This window comes from Acanthochromis polyacanthus, chromosome 15 (assembly GCF_021347895.1).
Source record: "Acanthochromis polyacanthus isolate Apoly-LR-REF ecotype Palm Island chromosome 15, KAUST_Apoly_ChrSc, whole genome shotgun sequence".
Taxonomy (NCBI): Eukaryota; Metazoa; Chordata; class Actinopteri; family Pomacentridae; genus Acanthochromis; species Acanthochromis polyacanthus.
In genome coordinates this window covers 27,720,556-27,743,589 of record NC_067127.1, presented here as the reverse complement: position 1 = coordinate 27,743,589, position 23,034 = coordinate 27,720,556, and the positions used below count along the sequence as shown (strand labels likewise).

At 41.8% G+C, this 23,034-nt stretch overlaps 1 protein-coding gene across 6 annotated transcripts in view; it reads left to right on the top strand.

Annotated features, from left to right (window-relative positions):
* Positions 1-23,034, top strand: part of LOC110970682 (ras and Rab interactor 2-like) — a 153,980-nt gene that overhangs the window by 8,751 nt on the left and 122,195 nt on the right. For 5 of the 6 annotated variants that reach the window (XM_051959583.1, XM_051959581.1, XM_051959580.1 and 2 more), the window contains exons 2-3: positions 13,027-13,247; positions 13,353-13,512. The exons of the other annotated variant lie outside the window; for it this stretch is intronic. The gene's annotated coding sequence lies outside the window, so the exon portion shown is untranslated. The remainder of the gene's footprint in view (positions 1-13,026; positions 13,248-13,352; positions 13,513-23,034) is intronic. 6 annotated transcript variants of the gene reach the window in all.

Genomic DNA, 23,034 nt, shown 5'->3' with positions numbered 1-23,034 from the left:
TACTTCCGCCACAGCATCCTTCTGTTCCCAATAACGCTCCAACATCTCAAGGGAACTATTCCACCTGGTGGAAACATCATGGATTAGCTTGTGGGGTGCCAGACCCAAGTTGTGCTGCTGATCACGGAGAGCATCAGATGCTTTGGTACTTTTGTGAAAAAATGTCACAACTCGCCGTATGTTCACCAGGATAGGTTTCACCTGGTCTGGTTTAACTGTTTTTTGCAAGGACAAATTAAGTGTGTGTGTTATGCATCATACATGTGGCTTCATTTCTGTGCCAGACCCAGCCAGTATCATGTTTGTTGCATTATCCGTGACTAACGCTGGCTTCTTGTCGCCAATCTTCCACTCGCGGCTAACTTCGCGCAGTAACTCTGCAAGATTTGCTCCGGTGTGAGACTCGCGGAAAGCTCTGGTCTGGAGAGCGAAGTTTTGCATTTCCCACTCCATGTCAATGTGTTGTGCCATCACTGTTATATATGAGTCAGTGGCGCAAGACATCCACCCATCCACTGTAAGTGCAACTCTTTGTGCACTGCTCAGCGACACAACAATCTCACTTCTCACTTTGTTGTACAGATCGGGAATATGTTTGTCAGTGAAGACAGACCTGTCTGGTATTTTATATCTGGGCTCCAAAACATGCACGGGCTGTCTGAAGCCCTCATTTTCCACCACGCTATAAGTCTGGATGTCTTTGCATATGAAGTAGGCAATGGCCTTAGTTATAGCCATTGCGCGGTCAGAGTTTGCTACGTGAGGACCCCCAAAATAAGAAGTGACACTTTTCTCATCCTGACCTGATTTGCTTGGTTTATCTTCGGTGTCCGACGAGGAACTAGACGGGGAGGCAGGGGAGGTGGCGGTAGACTTGTCGGTGATGTGGTGTACTCTTTATAAGTGGCTCTGCATGTTTGTCGTGCTTCTGTTGTACGGCTTCTTCACGTGGCATTCTTTGCAAATGACGGATGTTTTGTCAAGCTTTCTGTCTTTGCAAATCCGTAGTGTTTCCAAACATAAGATTTAAACGTTGCGGGTGAATTAAATATAGAATCTTCCTCGCTGCTGCTCACACGAACATCCATTATGTTTTACTAGTAGTGTATTGTATGTACCCAATGGCTTCCGTCTGTATTCAATACAAAATGTGAAAAAATGATTGTGCATTCATTGCGCCTGGGGAATAGTAGATGGGGTGAAGTTTAAGACGATAAAAACGGCGCTTGCATCGGATTTTACCGATACCCGCCAACGCATCAGGATGAATCTCGATTTCACCCATCAATTGCATCCATACCCAGTGAATGAGCCGATGCATTCGTGTCGCGCACGTGCGCATCGATGCATCGATTAACTTCAGTGTACCGCCGGCGGTACACCTACTAATTTGCATAGGAATTTCAAGAATGTCCGACGGCTGCAAACGCGATTATACAAACACTATACGCCGATGGAAAGCTTAGATTCTCATGAATCCGCCGGTATAAACCACTTTCAGATGTGATTACCACAGCGGGTGAGAAAAACACATTTGTCCGACAAAAACGAATATTCATACATCCGTTCTCTATACACGGCTTCAACGCACACAGCGCGACTCACATTTCCGGGTTCATTATTACACACAGAAAAAAAGATTCCACAAAAAACGGCCATAATCCAACCTTTTACATCCAGACGACACAAGCCAGTAAACTATTTTGTCCAAAACATGTCCTGAAGTCGGTATAAAATCCAGGAATCGGTCGTTTTCAAGGAAATGCACCTCGCGATGCGCGTCCAATATTCCCCGTATTTTTCGTCATTTTTTAAATTTAAAAATAGAATATTAGCGATTTTTTTTGTACTGAAAACGGCTGGAATTGACTGCAGTTTAAAGGGTTAATATCGATTATTTTCCACACTCTTACTTTGGAGACGGCTTATGGTAGAGAAATGAACATTCAATACACGAGCAACAGCTCTGGTTGACATTCCTGCTGTCAGAATGCCAATTGCATGCTCCCTCAAATCTTACATCATCTGTGGCATTGTGCTGTGTGATAAAACTGCACATTTCAGAGTGGCCTTTTATTGTGGGCAGTCTAAGGCACATCTGTGCACTAATCATCTTGATTAGATCAAGAGCATCTTGATATGGCACACCTGTGAGGTGGGATGGATTATCTCAGCAAAAGAGAAGCGCTCACTGTCACAGATTTAGACAGATTTGTGAACAATATTTGAGACAAATGGTGATATTGTGGATGTGGAAAAAGTTTTACATCTTTGAGTTCATCTCATAAAAAATGGGAGCAAGAACAAAAGTGTTGCGTTTATGTTTTTGTTGAGTGTAGAATATTGTATATTTTCAAATTGTGTTTTTTTGAGTCCTTTCACTACTAAAAATATGTATTTTTTTTTGAGTCTTTATAGTTCTTTACATTTCCTTTGAGGGCGAAATCAAATATAATTAAAAATGGCGACAAAGGTAAGAAATTAATTTATCGGTCTCCCATAATGCAAAGTCACTTCTGCACACCTTTTTGGCTATGAATAAGAGGAAGCAACCATTTCTTCATCAATTCAGTCCGATGCTTTAATAATGGCATTTTTTCAAATCACACTTGTTATTGAACTGTTTTCCATCATTATAGACATGTCTTTCCATATATCCTCATACATTTTTGATGGGATTACAGTCTGCGAACTTGTCAGCCAGTTCATCACATGTATATCTCTCTTTTTAACCCTTTAAGCTTCAGTCAATTCCAGCCGTTTTCAGTACAAATAATCGCTAATATTCTATTTTTAAATTTAAAAAATGACAAAAAATCCAGGGAATATTGGACACACATTGCGAGGTGCATTTCCTTGAAAACGACCGATTCGGGGATTTTATACCGACTTCAGGACATGTTTTGGACAAAATAGTTTACTGGCTTGTGTTGTCTGGATGTAAAAGGTTGGATTATGGCCGTTTTTTGTGGAATCTTTTTTTCTGTGTGTAATAATGGACCCGGAAATGTGAGTCGCGCTGTGTGCGTTGAAGCCGTGTATAGAGAACGGATGTATGAATATTCGTTTTTGTCGGACAAATGTGTTTTTCTCACCCGCTGTGGTAATCACATCTGAAAGTGGTTTATACCGGCGGATTCATGAGAATCTAAGCTTTCCATCGGCGTATAGTGTTTGTATAATCGTGTTTGCAGCCGTCGGACATTCTTGAAATTCCTACGCAAATTAGTAGGTGTACCGCCGGCGGTACACCTACGACGCACTGAAGCGTAAAGGGTTAAAGTATTCTGTGGTCTTCAATGATTTGTGACATGGTATGATGTCTTATTGATAGATCCATTATTCATTTTTAGAATAAATAAGTGGTTGAATATTTTTTTCACAAGTTTTACATAAGATTTTGAATTATCCGTTGAATCAACAAATTCTAAACAGATTAGATTTTTTCCATAAAACACTCCAAGACCATAATGCTCCCATAACCTAGCTATCGCTTGTTAAAGTATTGTCTTTCAGCATGAGAAGGAACTTCATAACGGGGCTCTATCACCTAAAATAGGAAATATATTTTAATGTAATTTCTTTTTTAAAAAACAATGCCATGGACTTAGGCTCTTGTTTACCAGCATAAATACACTAGTAGGCTAAAAAACAAACAAACAATGTAGTCATTTATCTACAGCAAAGACCACAGCAATAATATAAAGTTAATGTAAGCTGACCTTCATCATAAGCTTAAAACCTCGGTTCAAAGCAATGGAGTATGGCCGTAGATCTGCTGCTATGAAAACACCAATGGACTTGGTTATTGTTTTAGCCCGTTCTGAATTGCTAGGCAGGGTTTGATGAAATGATGTTGGGAGCATCGTTTGTACAGTTCACTGTTTTTTCCTAGCAGCAGGGATAGTTAGGCTTGGTAAGTGCTCAAATGTGTCTAAGTTTGACGTGTTGCTGGATACATAGTTTAGAACCGCTTCACAGTGTCGGCATACAGCTTTCGTCTTGTCCACTTGTTTTTCTACTTTTTCGTATGGGAAACCGAAATGATCTCAAACAGGTGGATTTAATGACGGCGGAGCGTCTTCTAGCTCGAGCTTCTTCTTGTTGTTGCTTGCATTAGCCATGAAGCTAAGGACTGGTGCGCTGTTTGGTATGATGGTGAACTATACCCTGGAGAAGTAAAGTCGAAAGTAGGAGACGACTATGAGGTTTCCACCATGGCCAGGGCTGGTGGTTACTGGAAGTTTCCTCAGCAGGAAGATAAGATCTTCTATTCCAAGGACAAAGTTGAAAAGAAACCTGAATGCCCAGTGCTTCTAAATGCCCGTGGAATCTACTGTACAAGTTCCCTGATTTTCCATAGCTGAGCCAAACTCAGGCTTTGGTATCAGCTGATCTGTTCAGTAACACATTGCTCATGTTGTTGGAAGTGTTCCATCCATCACTGTCCATGCATTTGTCCATTTTGTGTATTATTATGTAATCATTATGTACTTTCACAACCAAGTATAGGTTTAGGTCAGTCAGAAACATGTCTATATACTTAGTTTGTCATACAGTAAAAATTTGGAAGTGTTAGTGATGAATAGTGAGCATCGAGTGAGACATCTTTCCATGTGGCGAAACTGTAACATCAGTAACGCGTAACGTCAGTAACGCACATTTTAACAGATAAAAATTAATTGACTATCAATTTTGGAAAGGAAAGTATTTTGCCAATTAGTAGACATGTATGCTTTTAAATGATATCACTATCAGTTTTCACCTCTTCCTAGTTGGAGAAGAAATTTTAAATAAAGTTGACTAGATTTTTGTCATGTCTTTTTTTTGTAACGTCAGTAACGCATGTAATGACTGCCCTGGCTCCATACATAGAAGTGATGAGGAAAATCTGATAATGCTATCAGAACAAATGGTGCCCAAGTATCACAGACACAGAAGTTCAGAAACCAGTATTAAATAACACAGGAGCAACTGTGACATTTCTCTCAAAAAAAGTAACGTCAGGAATGACGGAATTGACCAGCTGGGGTCTCAGCCTGTGTACTGGGAGGGTCCTAGTCCTCATCTGTGTGGCAAAGATCAGCTATTGCCTGGTCTGAGGCGGGCGGTGGTGCCACCTGTCTGAGGCAACTGGCATGCCAATGTGAACCATCAGCCAGGCGAAAGGTGGCTGGTCACAATTGCGCTTTAACCTGCTGTGGTGCGGACCAGAACGAAAGCAACTTGTGGGACGCCGGATTCAGACCCAGTTCAACATGGTGAGTGTGGGGTGTTTCATGTGCTGCTTCCTGTCAAACCGCTGCTTCATGCTGCCTTGTCGCTTTGCCACTCTGTCACCTGGGGAGGGCAACACTGCTGGAGTGTCCCCCACCGGAGGGCGCAGACAGTCCAAGGGAAGTTGTAGCTCACGCCCCAGCATTAGGAGGGCTGGAGAGCTGCCAGTCATAGTGTGTGATGTTGCTCTGTAATGGAATAAGGTGCTCTGCAGTGCTGATGAGAATGGTAGGCCATCTGCCATGTGTGCTCTGAGCCCATTCTTGAGGGTCTGATTAAACCTCTCTACACCAGCCTGCACATGTTATAAGGCAGTTGTGATGTGTTTTATCCCCCTCCCCTCCATGAAAGCAACGACGTCGGCCGAGATGAGCTGGGGCCTGTTATCAATGGTGATGGTTTCAGGCCCCAGCAGGCAAAGAGGGAGGAAGGCCATAACCACCCTGATGGTGACGGAGACAGCAGGCAGCACCTCAGGCCATTTGGAATGGAGATAATAGGCCACCAGGAGGAAGCGCTGATGCTGTGGGGTCACATGGAGTTCGCCGCAGATTTCCACTGGATAAGGACAGGTCATCCGCCGACATAAACAGTTTTTCTTGTAGCTTGTGATCAGCGGTATGCTTGGCTAACTGGCCCCGAATCAACTCCTCTTCTAACTGGCCGAATTTACAGAGGCTAGCCAAACACTGGAGGTCGGTGATATGCTGGTGGACAAACTCACCCGGCCGTTGTTGGCATTGGTGGAAGACGATCCGCCGGACTATGACACTCTGTGGAGCGGCGAAATGTCCAGCCCATAAGGCAAACACAGTCTGCGGTCGTTTCTAGGGGTCCGAGAGCGCGGAGGATATGCTGTCACTCGCTGCCCAGGCTGTGGATGAGCAAAGCGTTCAGCCTTGTGTCATTAGCTTCAGCTAACCCAATAGCAGCAATAGCATCTGGATAGATTCGTACCATCGGGGCCATGTGATCGACAGCTTGTCTGGCAAAGCGAGGAACAGAGGTAGAGGTGACAGAGGAAGCTCCATCTTTGTCGCCAATATTATATCAATAAAACATGGATGGCGGCTGTATTTACGTGATGCGCTGGTGCACTGTACACACACTTCCTATTTAACCCCGGACACTTTCCGGCTGTTACGTCACACTGTTGTGACTGTCACACACACCACAGTCTATAGTCAGTCCCTCCAGGAATTTGCGATGTTGCAATCGCGCGAAATCAACCGATCTCCGCGAATTTTGGCGGCATTGCAATTTTGTCCAATCACCGCAACTTTCCTGCAATTTTGGCCCGCCTCCCATGAGTTCCACCAATCATAGCAGCTCCCAGTGCAAGCGTAAAACACATACATCACTGGATTCACTTCCTTGTTTCTGGTTTAAAGATGCAGACATGTGTGATACTAATGTCTCTCATTTACCAACAAAAATTACTGCTGAAGATCATGATAAACAATTAATTCACTGATGTTATTCACCAAAGCGGCGCTAAACTGTTTTACACCCATGCTATATTGTGGTGGAATACAAAATTAGAAAAAAAAATTATCGATTCCATCCATTCTCTATACACCGCTTTATCCTCACTAGGGTCACGGGGGGTGCTGGAGCCTATCCCAGCTGACTCGGGCGAAGGCAGGGGACACCCTGGACAGGTCGCCAGCCTGTCGCAGGGAAAATCATCGATTGATACACTTTTTTTGCCCTTTTTTCTAACCACGAAACATATTAGAAAGGCTGAAATGAGCGGACAGCAGACCAGACAAATCACCATGATGGAAACTGTTGCATCCAGTTCTGTTAGAGCACTGAAAGAATGAAGGTAAATTTGATTAATTATTCCGCCAAAGAACATGGTGGAGTTATATGACGATCGGCGTGTGTGAATCATTCCTCTGTTCCAAACATTACTCAAAACCGGACTCGGGGATTTGAATGAAATTTTCAGGGTCGGTCAGAAATGACACAAGGACCAAGTGATTAGACTTCGGCAGTGATACGGCTCAAAGTTTGGATCCACGGATTTGTTAAGGATCTTCCATTGAGGTAGCGTCATGGCGTCTGATAGCAGCAAGTGAATGCGACCTCAGCGGCCTGCTGACGAACACATCATTGTGATCCTGCAACAAATCTACCACTGTGGACGTATCGGAAATGACACAAAGAACAACTGATTAAATTGTGGGGTGTTTCTGAGTCCCATCAATTCTCGTCTATGCCTGCTATATATTTAGGTCACGTGATTCAGTGCGTACACATGCAGAACACACACCTGTGTTCAGCGCAAGGTCAGGTAATGAACAGTCTTGGTGGAGTATTGTGTGCTCTCAGTGCTGTTCTTGTTAATTGACGTGACAAGCCGTGAGCCTGTTTGTGAACACCTGTGTGCCAGGAAGCGAAATTAACTTTGTAAGCCACTGACAGATATGTCCAAATATGATTAATTCAACAGTAAATGATCATTTTGTGCCGCAAATCTACCAACCACTTCATGCTAAACTAGTATCTGCCTGCTGCTAATTTCCCACCGTGGTGTGCCAGCTTGTGGAAATGGTTTAGAACGCAAAATAATAAATTTTGGAATAAATATTGTCAATTACAGTTAGGCCTGTCATGATAACAAATTTTGCGTGACGATAATTGTCCTACAAATTATTGCCGATAAACGATATTGTTGTGTTATTTTGAGACCTTTTTTTTCCTTTAAGGCAATGATAATATATGGCCTAATAATGCAAGTACACCATGTCAAAAACAATAAACTTTCATTTCTCAAGACTGGAATGTAAATTGAACAAACATAATAAATTAAACCAAAAGAATGAAAATAAAATAGCCTCAGTCTCTTTTAGCAAAACTTGCACTTAAATAAAATTCACAATTACAACCAATAACAAAGAATAGACCCTGTCTCGGTTAAGAAAAAAACGTAAATAAAAACTACACTTAACACACAATTAAAACTAAATAAAAAAAATAATAAAATGGAGTATCAAGTCTCTGTAAACAAAATTGCACCTCAATAAATAATTAACATTGGGTGTTATTCCTTAACAGGTAAACAAGAACAACAGGTAAACAAGAACAACAGGTAAACAAAAAAGTGCAGACTAGCCACAGACCAAATGCAAATCTGTAGCCACTTTAGTTTGGCAGATTCCGAGTAAGGAACACCATCATGTTGACCTTGTCTGGTTTAAGGCAGGATCTCTCTGGTGTCACAATGTTGCCAGCTGTGCTAAACATTTTCTCTGAGCTGGTGCTTGTTGCACAAATCCAGAGGTATTTTTGTGCCAACTTGCCATCAATGGATATCTTTTTTGATTGTCATGCCACCACATTAAAGGATCAGAAGATGCATCAAGTACATCTTCCTGGAGGAATCTGGTCAGCTCTGCGTCAGCCTGCTCTCTTTTTAGAGCCGCAGCCCGGACCTGTCCTGTGAGTTGAGCTCTTCTGTTCTGAAGAAGGTCACTCAGCCTCTTCTTCTTTGTGGGTGCAGGAGGTTCATTCTTATTTCCTCCAGCTGCAGATCTGCTGCAGCTCACACCACTGGTACCTTCTCCACTTCCTTCAGGCTCTTTTAAGTCCAGCAGCTCTTGTACAAGCTGATGTTTGACATCATCCAGTGCCCCTTCCTCATCCATGGTGCCACAATACCTTGGATCCAAGATGGTGGCCTTTCTTAGGAGGACTTGGATTGCTTGTGGACTGTATTTTTCAGTCAATACCCTGCATATGTTTTGTTTAACATTAGCTGAGAGTCCAGTGTCATCAGGGCTTGGAGAGAGAAGGTCACCTTTAATTAGTTCCAGCACAGGCTTAACTGAGGACTCTGTGACATATTTTTCTACTGAGAGGACATTGGTGAAATCGGCCAGTGGCTTCATTGCTGCATTGATGGACTCCAATACGGAAACATCCTGCCAGGTTGGGTTGAGGTGGCCATGTTTTCTGTCTTCAACTAGGACACGTCTTATGGCTGGCAGCTGTTCCAGCACCCTCTCAACCATCTTCTGTTTAGTACCCCAACATGTGGCAACATCCTGGAGAAAAGATATTTGTTATTATTTCAATTGTGTCTTTTTCCATTCCCACTGTTAACATATGCGCACACACACTCACGCAAATACACACTTATGCACACACACACTTATGCACACACACTGTATTATATATTAACTATCAGTGAATTAAATATCACTCACCAGTATTAGACTGTGTTGGGGAAGACTGGCCTCAGCCTGTGCCTTCCTCAGGTCTCTCTTCTTAATCCAACTCAGGTTAAATGTGTTCACCAAATTTCTACAGAGTCCTATGGCACGGACTGTCCGGTCTTTGCCGCTGTCCAGACCATGGGACACAGCAAGATGGAGGTTGTGCCCGAAGCAATTAAGCCAGGTCCAGCCAAGATTCCTTATTGCTGCCACAATGTTTGCACCATTGTCTGTAGTGATGCAGACTAATTTGTCCTCATCCAGTCCCCAGTCTGTTAAAGCTGACTTAAGGTTTTCTCCCAGGATGTCAGCAGTGTGGTTCTCTGGCACATGCCTGGTCTCTAAGCACTTGGAGGACAGGGTCCAGTCAGCAGCTATGTAGTGTATAGTTAAACTAATGTAGGGGGTCATGTTTGAGCTGAACCGCATATCTGTGGTGGCGGAGTAAAATGCAATGTTTTTGATGTCGTCCAATATGTCTTCTTTCACTCGGTTATAGAGTCCAGGGATTGCTTTTTGTGATATGTATGTTTTACCAGGCAATTCGTACTGTCTGTCAAATGTGTGTAACATTTCTTGAAATGCTGGCTTTTCTACTGTATTAAAAGGTTGCATTTCTTTGGCAATATAGTGAACGACGCTGTCTGTGAGCGCGCACCATTTAGCGCTGGTCTGTTTAGATTTACTTTGCCGACCAAAAGCCTCATTAATGGTTGCCTGTCAGGACGAAGGCTCCGCTGCACCTCGAGTGGCCGTTGTAACTCCAAGTTGGGAAAACTGGAGTGGGTGGTTGTGCCTGAGATGAGCCTGCATGTTTGTCATACTTCTCTTCTTTATCGCCACTACTTTCAAACAAATACGACATATCGGCTGGTCCGTGTTTATTGGCTCACCTTTGTCATTCGATTTGAAGCCGAAATATTGCCACACTGGGGCTGTGGCATTCGGCTTACAGACCAGCGCTGTCGTTTCTTCTGCCATTTACGTTTGCTAACTTTTTACTCCTCCGAATGAGACAGACACTGACTGAGTGACAGGAGGGTTCTCTCATTGCGTTCTTTTCGCTATAGATCCAATGCGCCCAGGTGTCAAGACTAATACACAGAGTGAACCCTCTCTTGTCATCCAGCGTGGTTGATAGCTCAGAGGAGGAAACGAACATGATGCCCGCACATATTAATTTATCGAGGCCGACAAAATTATCGAGTATGTTTTTATTTATCGTGCGGTTAATTGATTTATTGATTATCGTGACAGGCCTAATTACAGTATTGAAACATGTTCTACAAGCTGGAAAAAAAATGCAGCTTTTTAGCAATTGTCACTGTCTCCTGTAATTTCATCACAACAAATAACCTGAAAACACCCCAACTTTTATCGCAGTTGTTTTTAGAAACGCTGCTGCGAATTCAGGCATTTTTGGATGCAATAATCACGAAAAATGCCCGTGAAATCCTGGAGGGACTGTATAGTGGTATGTTAAAAGCACCATGTACCATAAGCACCGTGAATACTACAGAATAAAACAGGAGAATGCAAAATGCCTCACTGTAGTATCACAAGTAATTCACATATAAATCATGTTCACATTTTAATCTTGTTTACATTCAATACAAATAAATGTAACTCGTCACATAATAATGCATACTGAACATTTTCATACCTCATTCCGCCGTTCCAAGGGTGCCAATTTAAGTGTTAGCCATCAGCTAGCATGCTTTCTCACTTGATACACACATGCACATCGCTGTTCAGAGCTATGAACACAAAATAATGAGGTAAATCACAATGTAAACCTTTCCCTAATACAATTCAAACAGATGTGATGTATAGTCAGTGTTTTTATACATTTTTTACCGCCCCTTTGACGATGCGTGAGCACAACATTGTTTAGACAAAGAAACAGGAAGTTCGGCATCACAAAAACAACAGAAGAAGAAACGAACGCGGAACAAACCACAAGGTGGCACTGCAGGACTATGATGTCTTGTTAATAAATAAACAATAATGTGCAGGAGAATAATACTACAATTTATCTGACACTTACAATAATTACTTGAGACTTCTCAATCTGGCTACAAATTAAAACCTGTACTGATTATTGACAAATTCAATAACAACAAGGACATACAAGTGATCTTTACTGACCTATTGACTGCTCACCTATCGAATGAGCCCGCTTTTGTTTTTATGGTTTTGGTGCTGGGGAGGCATGGTGTAGGAGTGGTTTGCACTGTCACCTCAAAGCTCAACTGTCCAAGGTTCGAATCTTGGCCTGGGGTCTTTCTTTGTGGAGTGTGCATGTTCTCCCTGTGCATGTATGGGTTTTCATCAGGTTCTCCAGCTTCCTCCCAAAGTCCAAAAACACAGTGAGGTTAATTGGTGATTCTTAATTGCCCGGAGATATGAATGTGAGTGTACTTGTCCTGACTCAATGTGTAACCCTGTTATGGACTAGTGACCTGTGCAGGGTGAACCCTGCCTTCACCCTAAGTCAGCTGGGATGGACTCCATGGATGGATGGATGTTAGAGCTGCTAGTAATACTCGACAGTTTTACACTTTGTTATGCAAAACTTGTACACTGACAGTCAATACAAACTTTGAGACCATATTTTTCAACATAATTTTTATTTTGAAGCCCGAAACTGGATTTTCTTATGAATCATATGACTCATTTGTTCAGCATATTGGCATACAGAAACAAAAATCGAAAGTTTCAAGAATGATTTCAAAATAAAGAATTTCACAAAAGAAAACGGCACCTGCCAAACACAAAGTCACAACAGTCAATACCGAGTATGGCCTCCATTTGCTTTAATGCAGGCAGCAATCTGTTGGTGCATGCTTTGGATCAGGCTTCTGATTGTGGGTTGGGAACAGGCCATACGCCTGGCTACATCACTGTAGCTCAAACCGGCCTCCACCATACCCAGTGCCCGGAGACGTTGTTCATGTGATAGACGCAGCATGATGCTGTTCACTGGATTAACAATGGTGGCCTTTATATAGGCCTTCAAAACCCATTCTCAAATTGTGCAGATACTCACTGAGTATTGCTTGGTGTGTATTTGGTTCACTTTTGCAAAGTGACCAACCCATGTGCAATGAATCATGACAAAATGACAACTCATCATTATCTCAACTACCAGGGCACGAGATCATCAGTAAATCCACAATGAATAATTACAACCCCCCTACAAGTAGAATTCTGCGTACATTTCTACCTCAAAGTTTGTATTGACTGTCAATATACTTCCATTTCATTCTGTGCTACATTATACAGTAACATACTGTTTGTCAAAATAAAATGAAACTAAATTTAATAGTCATTTGATGTTTTGAAGAAAAACTAATTATTTAGAATAATCAATAAAATTTTGTTGATAGCTTAAATTAGCTAAAATCTTTGTTAGAAGCAATACATCTGTCACATAAATATCACATGACAGTTAGGTTATGCATGGCTGTGGCCACATTTCTCCTCCTTACATCAATCTTGCCTCAGTAGGTTCTCTCCTTTTCAGAGACTGCTCAGCGAAAGATCATCGCCCTGCTCGTGGAAATAAAAGAGGAACAGCTGAGGCAAAGGGCAGTGCTGAGGAATATTCAAGCTCGGCTTCAGGGTCAGACACCCAACAATGAAGAGAATGTGGAGGCTCTAGACATAGATCTCCCTGTGAGGACCCTGGAGCAGCTAGATGCGATAGAGACACAGCTGGAGGACCCAGGGACACAAAAGAGAATGGTACTTTATACTGTGTTGATTACAAGTGACATGTTTGAATTGACTGATGTGTGAATGTCCAGGGCATCCTAGGAAATTGATGTTAAAACCTCCTCCAAATTCTAGGTATCTTATCTTTCACGGCTGGGTGGAGCTACAGTTGATGATGCGGTGAGACGTCTGATGAAAGCTGTGCTTTCATTCGCTGTTGGTTCTGAGCTTAACTGGGTGGGTCGTGGACAGAAAAGGAGCTTCAAAAACACCCGCATCCAAGGAGTGCTCTTTTGTAAGTATGCATTCTGTATAAAACGTCCAAATGCAAAGTAAGGTCAGTTTTCATAAATCCATGCACGATAAATGAAATTTCAGAGTAGCAACAATCAACTGCTACCCTAAAGGATAAATCTGATGATAGTCCGTGCTTTTCTTTGTAATTCCGACAAGAAAGCCACTCACTGAGCACAGTACTCGAACAGGGCTGCTCAGTCTTGGTGTCATTTCCAACGGGTTAAATCTTTAATAAAAAATGACCTTGTGCTGAGCACAGGCGTGTGTTATGCATGTGTACATTATGTATGGATACCGAATCGCATGACCGAAATATGTAGTGCACGGTGGGAATTGATGGGACTCAGAAACGCCACCACAACTTAATCAATTGTTCCATGTATCATTTCCAACAAATAAGTCCTGGTGGATTTGTAGTAGGATCACAATCATCAGCAGGCAGATGACATAGCATTCACTTGTCATAGCTACAGTGACACCATGCCACTATCTCTCAATGATACAGAAATCCTAAACAAATCTGTGAATCTAGGATTTTCTATAAGCTGCATCACTGTCAAAATCTAATGAGATGGTCCTTGTGTCATTTCTGACCTTCCTGAAAATTTAATCCAAATCTGTCGTTCCATTTTGGAGTAATGTTGTGCACAGACAGAGGGAGTCACAGATTCACAGAAGGACAAATGTACGGTGATCGTTGCATAATTCTGCTGCATTTCTTGACAGAGTAATACAGTGCCTATCATAAGTATTCACCCCCTTTGATGTTTTACCCTTTTATTGCTTTCATAAATCAATCATGGTCAATAAAATTTAGCTTTTTTAACAAAAAAATTTATTGGAAAAAACTCTTCAATGTCAAAGTGAAAACAGATTTCTATAAAGTATGTTAATGAAAGAAAATTATATAAATAAAAATAATTGCATAATTATTCACTGCCTTTTTAATTTAATGGTCTAATTCAATAGAGGTCCATCAAATTGTTGCCAATAGTCTCACAATTAGTGAAATGAAGATCACCTGAGTGGTGTGGGTGTGTTTCAAGTGATTGAGTTGTAAAACACCTGTGTCTGAAGGGTCCAGAGAGTGGTTGATCAGTATTCCTGGCTACCATTGCAACATGAAGACAGAAGAACACTCTAAGTACAATTCAGGGAATGGTTACAAAAAAAATTTCCAAAGCACTGAACATCCCCCGGATTTCAGTGAAATCAATTATCAAGAAATGGAAGGAATATGGCACTTGTGTGAATCTGCCTAGATCAGGCCCTCGTAAACTGAGTGACCATGCAAGTAGGAGACTAGTGAGAGAAGCCACCAAGACCCCTACAACTACTCTGAAGGAGTTACAAGCTTCAGCTGCTGAGATGGGAGAGACTGTGCATGTAGTAACTGCTGCCCGGGTTCTTCACTGGTCAAAGCTTTATGGGAGAGTGGCAATGAGAAAGCCACTGTTGAAGAAAAGTCATATTAGATCTCGACTAGAGTTTGCCAAAAAGCATGTGGAAGACTCCATGGTCAATTGGAAGAAGCTTCTTTGGTCTGATGAGACCAAAATTGAGCTTTTTGGCCATCAGACAAGACGTCGTGTTTGGCGGAAACCAAACACTGCACATCACCAAAAACACACCATCCCCACTGTGAAGCATGGTGGTGGTAGCATCATGCTGTGGGGATGTTTCTCAGCAACTGGACCTGGAAGGTTTGTAAAGCTAGAGGGCAGAATGAATGCTGCAAAATACACTGAAATCCTGGGGGACAATCTTTTTCAGTCTGCAAGAGAACTACGTCTTGGGAGAAGATTTATTTTCAAGCAAGACAATGATCCAAAACATACTGCAAAAGCTACACAGGAATGGTTAAAAAAGAACCAGGTAAATGTTCTGGAGTGGCCGAGTCAAATCCCAGACCTCAATCCTACAGAGAATTCGTGGCTGGACTTGAAAAGGGCTGTTCATGCCCGATACCCGCACAACCTGACAGAGCTTGAGGAGTTTTGCAAAGAAGAATGGAGCAAAATTGCAGTGGGCAGATGTGCAAGACTGATTGAGACCTATCCACACAGACTCACTGCTGTGATTGCAGCCAAAGGTGCATCTACAAATACTGACTTGAAGGGGGTGAATAATTATGCAAACAATTATTTTCATTTATATAATTTTCTTTCATTAACATTACTTTATAGAAATCTGTTTTCACTTTGACATTAAAGAGTTTTTTGTAATTATTTTTTTGTTAAAAAAGCTAAATTTTATTGACCATGATTGATTTATGAAAGCAATAAAAATGTAAAACATCAAAGGGGGTGAATACTTATGATAGGCACTGCAAGAAGACCAAGACCAACAATGACTGTATCTTTTAGTTGCAATCAACATCTACTACATAAAGGTAGTCAAATCAGAATACTAATGGAACAGCACAACTAAGGAGAAACTAACTGCATGCAATGGAGCATAGGAGGCAGAAGCTGAAAACATGGCAGATACTACATTATATACACACATGATAGTACAAATATAAAAATGTCCTCATACTCAAATGAAGGAGGTTAGTGAATATCATTCATTAGGTAAAAAATGTAATGAGCACTGCTTTAACTTTCTTACTCAAATATAATTTCTATTTACACTCATACATAATTTTCCACCATTTAAAATTCTAAAAAAAAATCTGTTTCAATTTAAAAGTTGAAATGCTTTAATCACAGTTTGCACTTGTTTTTGTAGATCAGGGTTGTAATTGTAGGTCTTTATAAATACACTGCTCAAAAAAATTAAAGGAACACTTTGAAAACACATCATATTTCAAAACGGGGAAAAACAAACTGGATATTTACATTATGACTGTCAATGAATATCCCTATGTGGATGGTAGTTGCTAGAGGTACGGACCCGTACTTTCCATTTGCCAATCAGATACGCGAGATCTGGTCTCGTGACTCCCGGTAGACGCCAGAGGTACGGACCCGTAGCATCGGTACTACAGGTACGGACCCTAAACCTGACCCTAACACTAACCCTTACCTTAACCTTTGCTTACCTTTCAACAGTTTGCAGTGGTTATCAGCTTCTTGAATCGCGAGACTCGCGTACGGGTCCGTATCTGTAGACCTATGTGGATGACATCAGGACAGGACTGTCATCATACATGTAAAGTTTCAGGCAGATTGGAGCATGTTGAGAAGAATTAGGCACCACTTCCTGTTTCATGGCGAAGGTTCAGTGTTTTGAGGGGCCGCCATGGCCACACCTTTTGGCTTCTGGCCGAGTTTTTGATAACTTTTCATCAGGAAGGTCTGGTGCATGTACTGGCCAAATTTCAGATCTCTCAGATTTACCCCCTTGGAACTATTAATTTTGAAAAATTTACAGCAAATTCAAGATGGCTGACTTCCTGATGGGTTTAGGGCGTTGCTGTGATTGACTTTTTGATGTGTCCTGATGTGGTGCATATGCCCACCAAATATTGTAGCTGTAAATGAAACATTGTGGCAGTTGGCCTAATGACCACTTTTTCAATTTTGCAGGGGGCGCTATAGAGCCATTTTGCCACACACATGCGCAACTCCCATAAAAACCTCGCCCCGACCCCCCGTGCGGTCGGCAAACATTTTTGGTCCGGGACCAAAAATGAATGCTAGAGGAGTTCCTCTGCCGGAATATTGTACGGTTTCGGAGGAGATAATGTTTAAAGGTTTCCATATTTTGGTGTATAGCGCCCCCTAGGTTGAAGATAGCTCAAATCCGTTGACAGGTCTTCGTACAGCTCAAGCAGACGAACGCGCGAGTGGTGGTTGCATGTCTGTACGACATTCCTGTGTGAAGAGCTGAGGCCATTTGTGATTTTTGCAGTGTTTGTGTCCCCAGGTGGCGCTATAAAGTTTTTCCAGATTTTTTTTCAGAATATTGAAATTTTCAGCAGACCGGACCTGTGTTCCAAATTTCAGCAAAATACATGCACGTTTAGGGAGCGAAATTGAAGCGAAACATGGTTTCAGGTGAAGACAAACTTGGACAGCTTATAAAAAATAGCTAGACAAGTTACTGTTTCTTTTGATAACTTTTGCTTGGATGGATATTCACTATAATCTGTGCAAATATGAAGCCGGAATATTGTACGGTTTCGGAGGAGATAATCTTTAAAGGGTTTTCATATTTTGGGTCATAGCGCCCCCGAGGTTGAAGACAACTCAAATCAGTCGGACAGCTTTTCGTAGAGCTCGAGCGGACAAACGCGTGAGTGGTGGTTGCATGTCTCTACGACATTCTTGTGCGGAGAGCTGAGGCCTTTTGTTTTGGCCTTGTGTGTCTTTGCAGGTTTTTGTGTCACTAGGTGGCGCTATAGAGTTTTTGACGATATTTTTTTCAGAATATCAAATTTTTCGCGGGACCCGACATGTGCCAAATTTCATAAAAAGTTATGCGCGTTTAGTTGGTCAAATTAGGGAAAACATGTTTTCGGGTGAAGACAGACTTTGACAGCTTATTAAACAAAAACAAGACAAGTTAGCCTTTTTCTTTTGATAACTTTTGTTTGGCTGGATATTCACTATAATCTGTGCAAATATGAAGCCGAAATATTGTACGGTTTCGGAGGAGATAATGTTTTAAGGGTTTTCATATTTGGGGTTATAGCGCTCCCTACATTGAAGATAGCTCAAATCAGTCAGGCGGCATTTTGTAGAGCTCGAGCAGACAAAAGCGTGAGTGGTGGTTGCATGTCTGCATGACATTCCTGCGCGAAGAGCTGAGGTTATTTGGGATTATTGCAAGTTTTCGTGCCCCAAGGTGGCGCTATAGAGTTTTTCCAGAATTTGATTTCAGAATATTGAAATTTTCAGCAGACCGGACCAGTGTACCAAATTTCAGCAAAATACATGCACGTTTAGGGGGTCAAATTAAGCGGAACATGGTTTCAGGTGAAGACAAAATTTGACAGCTTATAAAAGAAAAACTGGACAAGTTAGCCTTTTTCTTTTGATAACTTTTGTTTGGCTGGATATTCACTATAATCTGTCAAAATATGAAGCCGGAATATTGAACGGTGTCGGAGGAGATAATCTTTGAAAGGTTTTCATATTTTTGGTTATAACGCCCCCTAGATTGACGATAGCTGGAATCGTTCGGACAGGTTTTCATAGAGCTCGAGCGGGCGAACGTGCGTGCAAAATTTCATATAAAGTTATGCACGTTTAGGGGGTCAAATCGAAGCGGTTTCAGGTGAAGACAAACTTTGTTAGCTTATAAAAGAAAAACTAGACAAGTTAGCATTTTTCCTTTGATAACTTTTGTTTGGCTGGATATTCACTATAATTTCTCCAAATATGAAGCCAGAATATTGTACGGTTTCTGAGGAGATAATCTTTAAAGGATTTTCATATTTTGGGTTATAGCGCCCCCTAGATTGATGATGGCTCAAATCGGGCAGACAGGTTTTCGTAGCGCTCGAGCCGAGGAACGCGTGAGTGGTGGTTGCGTGTCTCTACGACATTCCTGTGCAGAGAGCTGAGGTTATTTGTGATTTTTGAAATTTTCGTGTCCCTAGGTGGCGCTATAGAGTTTTTTCAGAATTTGTTTTCAGAATATTGAAATTTTCGCATGACCCGACATGCGTACTAAATTTCATAAAAAGTTATGCACGTTTAGGGGGTCAAATTAAGGGAAACGTGCGGGGAAGAATAATAATAATAATAATAATTAAAGCTGCAAGCAGCATTGGGCGGGACCTCGCCACGCCCCCCCGCGCGGTCGTCAAGCAAGTGCCATCCGTGACCGAAGATGAAAGCCAGAGGAGTTCCTCTGCCGGAATATTGTACGGTTTCAGAGGAGATAATTTTTAAAGGGTTTGCATATTTCAGGTTATAGCTCCCCCTACATTGAAGACAGCTCAAATCAGTCAGGCAGGATTTTGTAGAGCTCGAGCAGACGAACGCGTGAGTGGTGGTTGCATGTCTCTACGACATTCCTGTGTGAAGAGCTGAGGCCATTTGTGATTTTTTCAGTATTTGTTTCCCTCGGTGGCGCAATAAAGTTTTTCCAGATTCTTTTCAGAATATTGAAATTTTCAGGAGACTGCACCTGTTTACCAAATTTCAGCAAAATCCATGAACCTTTAGGGGTTGAAATTGAAGCAAAACATGGTTTCAGGTGAAGATAAACTTTGACAGCTTATAAAAAAAACTAGAGCAGTTACTGTGTTTCTTTTGATAACTTTTGCTTGACTGAATATTCACTATAATCTGTCCAAATATGAAGCCGAAATATTGTACGGTTTCGGAGGAGATAATGTTTAAAGAGTTTTCATATTTTGGGTCATAGCGCCCCCAAGGTATAAGATAGCTCAAATCCGTCTATAGGCTTTCGGAGAGCACGAGCAGACGAACGTGTGAGTGGTGGTTGCATGTCTCCACGACATTCCTGTGCGCAGAGCTGAGGTTTTTTGTGATTTATACAGTTTTTTTGTGTCCCTAGGTGGCGCCATAGAGTTTTTCCAGAATTTTTTTTCAGAATATTGAAATGTTCTGCAGACCGGACCTGCGTACCAAATTTCAGCAAAATACATGCACATCTAGGGGGCCAAATTGAAGCAAAACAATGTTTCAAGTGAAGACAAACTTTGACAGCTTATAAAAGATAAACTAGACAAGTTATCCTTTTTCTTTTGATAACTTTTGTTAGGCTGGATATTCCCTATAATCTGTGCAAATATGAGGCCGAAATATTGTACGGTTTCGGAGATAATCTTTAAAAGGTTTGCATATTTCAGGTTATAGCGCCCCCTAGATTGAAGGTAGCTGAAATTAGTCGGACAGGTTTTCGTAGAGCTTGAGCAGATGGACGCGTGAGTGGCGGTTGCATGTCTCCACGACATTCCTGTGCGCAGAGCTGAGGTTTTTTGTGATTTATACAGTTTCTTTGTGTTCCTCGGTGGCGCCATAGAGTTTTTCCAGAATTTGTTTTCAGAATATTGAAATTTTCAGCAGACTGGACCTGCGTGCCAAATTTCAGCAAAATACATGCACGTTTAGGGGGTCAAATTAAGCGGAACATGGTTTCAGGTGAAGACAAACTTTGACAGCTTATAAAAGAAAAACTAGACAAGTCATCCTTTTTCTTTTGATAACTTTTGTTAGGCTGGATATTCCCTATAATCTGTGCAAATATGAGGCCGAAATATTGTACGGTTTCGGAGATAATCTTTAAAAGGTTTGCATATTTCAGGTTATAGCGCCCCCTAGATTGAAGGTAGCTGAAATTAGTCGGACAGGTTTTCGTAGAGCTCGAGCAGATGGACGCGTGAGTGGCGGTTGCATGTCTCCACGACATTCCTGTGCGCAGAGCTGAGGTTTTTTGTGATTTATACAGTTTCTTTGTGTTCCTCGGTGGCGCCATAGAGTTTTTCCAGAATTTGTTTTCAGAATATTGAAATTTTCAGCAGACTGGACCTGCGTGCCAAATTTCAGCAAAATACATGCACGTTTAGGGGGTCAAATTAAGCAGAACATGGTTTCAGGTGAAGACAAACTTTGACAGCTTATAAAAGAAAAACTAGACAAGTTAGCCTTTTTCTATTGATAACTTTTGTTTGGCTGGATATTCACTATAATCTGTCCAAATATGAGGCCGGAATATTGAACGGTGTCGGAGGAGATAATCTTTGAAAGGTTTTCATATTTGGGGTTATAGCGCCCCCTAGATTGAGGACAGCTGAAATCGTTCGGACAGGTTTTCGTAGAGCTCGAGCGGGCGAACGTGCGTGCAAAATTTCATATAAAGTCATGCACGTTTAGGGGGTCAAATTGAAGTGAAACATGGTTTCAGGTGAAGACTAACTTTGTTAGCTTATAAAAGAAAAACTAGACAAGTTAGCATTTTTCTTTTGATAACTTTTGTTTGGCTGGATATTCACTATAATCTGTCCAAATATGAAGCCCAAATATTGTACGGTGTCGGAGGAGATAATCTTTGAAAGGTTTTCATATTTTGGGTTATTGCGCCCCCTAGATTGAAGATGGCACAAATCGGGCAGACAGGTTTTCATAGAGCTCGACCCGACGAACGCGTGAGTGGTGGTTGCGTGTCTCTACGACATTCCTGTGCAGAGAGCTGAGGTTATTTGTGATTTTTGAAATTTTCGTGTCCCTCGGTGGCGCTATAGAGTTTTTTCAGAATTTGTTTTCAGAATATTGAAATTTTCGCATGACCCGATGTGCGTGCCAAATTTCATAAAAAGTTATGCACGTTTAGGGGGTCAAATTAAGGGAAACGTGCGGGGAAGAATAATAATAATAATAAGAAGAAGAAACGAAGCAAATACAATAGGGTCTCGCCAGCTCCGCTGGCCTGCTTCGCTGGCTCGGTCCCTAATAATAATAATAAGAAACCGAGCAAATACAATAGGGTCTCGCCAGCTCCGCTGGCTTGCTTCGCTGGCTCGGTCCCTAATAATTAAAGCTGCAAGCAGCGTTGAACGGGTCCTCGCATCCTTGATGGTCGGCGGCCCCAAGCATTTTCACCAGGCAATGCTACGACTGAGAGTGTATTTAGGCCCACGAATGTCACAAAGGCTGGATTCTGAGCACACAGGTCAAATTTCAGGCAGATTGGAGCATGTACAGGCTATTTATGCAGCACTTTGTGTTCATCCACCAGGTGGCGCTATCTCTGTGACTGTATATTGGTCTATGAAACTCATAAGGACCGGTCTCTGATCAAACATGTAAAGTTTCAGGCAAATTGGAGCATTTACAGGGGATTTACATAAGCTGTCCTGCTTCATGGCGTAACATTGTAGTTCAGTTGGCCGCCATGGCCACGCCCTTTGAGTTTTGTGAACAATTTTCACAAATACTCAACCTGAAGGCGTGTAGTATATATTGTCCCAATTTCAGGTGTTTTGGAGCTATTGCCTGTGAGAAATCAATTGTTGAAAATGATCAAAAACAGCAAAAATCTGACATTTAATTCAAAATAGCGGACTTCCTATTGGGTTTAGAGAATGACTCCAAGAGACTTTATTGTTTGCAATGAAGTGCTACATATGCATGCCAAATTTCATAGTCAGAGGTGAAAGTCTCTGTGGAGGCTATTCTTAAAAATGCTGTAGGGGGCGCTATGGAACATGCTGTGAATGTATTTTGGCCAATAAATGTGATCAGGACAGGACTGTGTTTAATCATGTGAGGTCTGAGGTAGATTGGAGCATGCAGAGGATAGTTAGGTAGCACTTGATGTTTCATGGCAAACCATCAACATTGTGGAGGTCGCCATGTCCACACCGTTTGACTCTTGAAGAATCCTTTAATAACTTTTGATCAGAACATCGTGTTGTATATCCTGGCAAAATTTCAGCTCTCTAGAGCCTAACCGCTAGGAGGAGTTCGCTCTCAAAAATTAAAAAAATAGAGAAAATTTATCCACGTAATTCAAAATGGCGGACTTCCTGTTGAGTTTAGGGGATGGCTCCAAGAGGCTTTTTTGTGTGTCCTGGTGTGCTCTATAGGCCTCCCAAATTTTG